Source organism: Mandrillus leucophaeus, unplaced genomic scaffold, assembly GCF_000951045.1.
Source record: "Mandrillus leucophaeus isolate KB7577 unplaced genomic scaffold, Mleu.le_1.0 Scaffold291, whole genome shotgun sequence".
Lineage (NCBI taxonomy): Eukaryota > Metazoa > Chordata > Mammalia > Primates > Cercopithecidae > Mandrillus > Mandrillus leucophaeus.
Window position 1 is genome coordinate 370,696 of NW_012103043.1, and position 4,647 is coordinate 375,342.

The window sequence follows — 4,647 nt, forward strand, 5'->3', positions numbered from 1 at the left end:
TTTGAGACGGAGTCTAGCTCTGTCCCCCAGACTGGAGTGCAGTGGCGTGATCTCAGCTCACTGCAACCTCCACCTCCCGGGTTCAAGCGATTCTCCAGCCTCAGCCTCCTGGGTAGCTGGGATTACAGGCAGTCACCGCCACGCCCAGCTACTTTTTGTATTTCTAGTAGAGATGGGGTTTCACCACGTTGGTCAGGCTGCTCTCGAACTCCTGACCTGTGGTGATCCGCCTGCCACAGCCTCCCAAAGTGCTAGGATTACAGGCTTGAGCCACCACTGGCCAGATTAGTATTATTTACTCTGTCTGCAAGTAATAGAAAAATCCTGAAAAACAGAATAATACAAATGCCCTAGAAGTTGCTTTGTTTGTTCATTTATTTATTTATTTGAGACAGTCTCACTGCGACGCCCATGCTGGAGTGTAATGGCACAATCTTGGCTCACTGCAACCTCTGCTTCCTGAGTCCAATCTATTCTCCTGCCTCACCCTCCAGAGTAGCTGGGACTACAGGCATGCACCACCACACCCGGCTAATTTTTGTAATTTTTAGTAGAGATGGGGTTTCACCATATTGGCCAGGCTGGTCTAGAACTCCTGACCTCAAGTAATTTGCCTGCCTCGGCCTCCCAAAGTGCTAGGATTTACAATATTTATTAAAAAAACAGAGGACAGTGGGATTCCAGAAGATAAGACTGCTGCATTTGAGGTTCCCCCTCCAAATTCTACAACATTATCCATCAGATTTGTGAGCCCTTTGAAAAGAAAAACATGAATACCTGCAGCCAATGTGGGCTCACTAAGAAGTCACACCAAATCAATCTAATTTTCTTGAAGTCAAGTAAATGTGGTAGAATAAATCTTCATTTCAGCAAAGCATCTGGCTTACCTCAGCTGAGGTAACCAAAGTAACTTTCATGGGTCATCAGTCCCCTACCCCAAGCCTTATCTGTGGCATGCTTATAGAATAGAGAGCTTTGCTTTGTATTTTCATATTTACTTAATCTCTTCTTTATTCTCAGAGTCAAATTTAGGTTCTCCTCATTTTGAATCCATCAAAACACTGAGCACATAAAAGCCCAAACAATGTATGAAACAAAAGACTCTTGGAATGAGATGGAAAAGCATGAAGTGAGCTTGTGTCCACAGCTGAACCGCACCTCAGTGGTGCTGGCCACATTGACCTCTGTCCGTCTGCTGCCAGGGCCCAGAGCTCAGACTTTAATCATCTGCTGGTCAATATTCTGAATAATGACTCTACCCAAAGTCATACACAGCGACTGTTTCATCTGCTAAGGGTATGCCTTGAGACTGTCAATATACTAGAGTAACAATCAGAATCTTAACAGATTTGAAAGGACTATGAAATTAAAAAGATAAACGTACACAAATAAAATACTACATTTGTGTTAAGTATAAAAAAAAGGTCAAAGCTTGCTTCAAAAAGCAGCTCTAATACATAAAATGTCAACCAAATGCAATGCACAGGCCTTCTTTGGATGCTGATACAAATAAACCAAATGTACGAAGCACTTGAGACAAATACAGAAACAACACTGACAAGATACTAGATGATACTGAGAAATTACTGATTTTTTTTTTTTAGGTGTGATGTTATTAGAGTTAAAAAATAAAGAATTCTTGGCTGGGCACAGTGGCTCATGCCTGTAATCCCAGCACTTTGGGAGCCCAAGGCGGGCGGATCACGAGGTCAGGAGATCGAGACCATCCTGGCTAACACGGTGAAACCCTGTCTCTACTAAAAAATACAAAACTTAGCTGAGCGTGGTGGCACACGCCTGTGGTCCCAGCTACTCAGGAGGCTGAGGCACAAGAATCGCTTGAACCCAGGAGGCAGAGGCTGCAGTGAGCCAAGATTGTACCACTGCAGGACAGAGAGAGACCCTATCTAAAATTAAAAAAAAAAAAAAAATCTGATTCTGGGGAATATGCAAAAAGAAATTACTCATCTGATAGTCCTGTGGTTTCTATGTATAAGGGGCTTAAGGAAGAGGTCTAACTGGGAGGACTACAACTGTGTTTATACAAGAGCATTAGTGAGAACACCAACTGCCTACATCAGTGAAGCCAGAATGCTTAAGTTGCACTGAACATTCCCATGTTTTCACACCTCTGCAGACAGCAGTATTTTTTCCTTCTGTATCTGTATCCTTCCCAGTCTCACTCACTGCTTTATCCTTGTGCCTAGCACATGGATGGTAAACAAGTAGTAAAACAAATTACTTTTTTCAGGGCAGTAAAATTTAGTTCATCTACAGTTTTTAAAACATATTTTGAGGGCTGGGCATGGTGGGTCATGCCTGTAATCCCAGCACTTTGGGAGACCAAGGTGGGTGGATCACCTGAGGTCAGGAGTTCGAGACCAGCCTGGCCAACATAATGAGACCCCATCTCTATAAAAACACAAAAATCAGCTGGGCGCGGTGGCTGGCACCCTTAATCCCAGCTACTTGGGAGGTTGAAACAGGAGAATTGCTTGAACATGGTAGGCAGAGGCTGCAGTGAGCCAAGACCACGCCATTGCATTCCAGCCTGGGCAACAAGAGCGAAACTCTGTTTCAAAAAAATAAATGGGTCGGGTGCGGAGGCTCACACCTGTAATCCCAGCACTTTGGGAGGCTGAGGTGGGCAGATCACAAAGTCAGGACATCAAGACCATCCTGGCCAACATGGTGAAACCTCATCTCTACTAAAAATACAAAAATTAGCCACACATAGTGGCATGCACCTATAGTCCTAGCTACTCAGGAGGCGGAAGCCAGGAGAATCGCTAGAAGCTGGGAGGTGGAGGCTGCAGTGAGCTGAGATCGCACCACTGCACTCCAGCCTGGTGGACAGAGCGAGACTCTGTCTCAAGAAAATAAAAAAAAATTTTATATTTGAAACTTATCAACAAGTCTTTCCTAGCCTAAAGAGGGAGCTTTGTAAATGAGGGCCTATGAAGAATGTTGACACTAAGGTCTTTTCCAAAACTTACATTCTAGGAGTAGGTTAGTTCGGGGATAGTTAACTACATTTATATAATGCTTTACAGAACTTCTCTCAAGTTACACCATTACAGGTTTTCTGTATTTTAATACCAGTGCACAAGACTCTATATTTATCCCAGTTAAATGTCAACTAGTTGGATTCTGGCCTGTCAAGATCCATCTGATTCTAATTTCGTCACTGAACTTTGCTATCCCAGCTTTGTGGCATCCTTCTTCAGCCTGCCAAGAGTGATGGTCATCTCTCTGGCATGGAGGCCAGCAGCAGGCCTCAAGAGAAGCGGAAGAAAATGCGGGAGAAGAGCCTGCAAACTCAGTAAAGTCTCAGTGAAGAAGCAAGGAAGGAAAAATCAGAAAGATTGCAGAAAGATTCCCCCTTAGAGAAGCGGGTGACAGGGTGCCAGCAACTACTACCCTAGGGAATACTGATAAACATGTCAGATAGATGCAGTGATCTGTCTGTGATCTTCAGTGTGTTAAGTTACAAAAGCAAAGGGCAGAAGCATATTTAAAGCAGGATTCTCTTCATCATTTTTGGAAAGATATAGTGGATTCATTAATAGTGGTTTCCCCTGAGGAGAGACAGAGGTTGAATTGAAAGATTTTAATTCCCATCAGACTTGCCCCTGCAACAGAAATATCTGAGTGGAGAGGAACCTGGACTCAGACCCTCCTAGGACTTAATTCTTTCAACCCAATCAACTAAAAAAGCACTGGTTTATGCAGCTTAGGCTTCTGAACATTTAAATGTTCTATGGTGAAGATTTGTTTTTCCAAAGAGTCTCCATTCAAATTCATTTACTATTTTGTCACTCACAATGTCACAGTGGTAGGCACTCCCATGAGGCTCACCCTCCCAGACACCCTGGCTGAGGCAGGTTACTCTCCTTGCTTTGTAAATAAACAAGTTAGAAGGCAACTAACTGGCCAGTATGTATTTCCAATACCAGGAGCAGTGGTAGGCCAATAGGCAAAATTTAACAGCTTACATGGTATCTTAAAAAGATATTTTACACTGGAATGCCATAATTTTAGGATGCAATGAGCCGTCTTAGTACATTTGTCTTAGTACTATTGTCTTCACAAACCACTTCACAAAATGACATAGCTACGTAATGGCAACATAAACCAAATATGAACCGGCCTACTATGGGTACGTGTCCCCTTTTGGAGCATGAGCCCCAGAAGCCTCTCCAGACACACACGGGTGTGTGTGGATGGACTGTTTTCAGTTCAAGCTCAATCTACACCTTCACAGTTTTACTTTCCTCCCTCTTTCCTGAATGATTAATACTGACTAACATGCAGAAGACGGGTTCACCCGGGCTGTGCGTGAGACTCACCTGGGAAGGAATACCAAAGCTCCATCTCCAGCACTCAGAGCTTTGGATTTAACATCTAGCAGAGATATGTTTAAAGCTGCAGGCCATTCTCACATGCAGCCTAGGTAGAGAAGCTCTGGTTAAGATCTTGACCATCTTTCTCCTACAATTGTAATGCTCAAGGTCTCTACATCTGTTTCGAACATCACCTCAGAGACACTTTGAGGGAACATGTTTATGTTTTCTGTGTATTGAGCTATGACACATTTCACAGCTTACAAACTTGCAGCTGCTTTTTTGATCTAGCTAGGGGGAATTG

General features: G+C 43.4%; 1 protein-coding gene across 1 annotated transcript in view; it reads right to left on the bottom strand.

Annotated features, from left to right (window-relative positions):
- CLTCL1 (clathrin, heavy chain-like 1) overlaps nucleotides 1-4,647 on the bottom strand; it is a 115,241-nt gene that overhangs the window by 109,792 nt on the left and 802 nt on the right. The gene's annotated exons all lie outside the window — the stretch shown is intronic.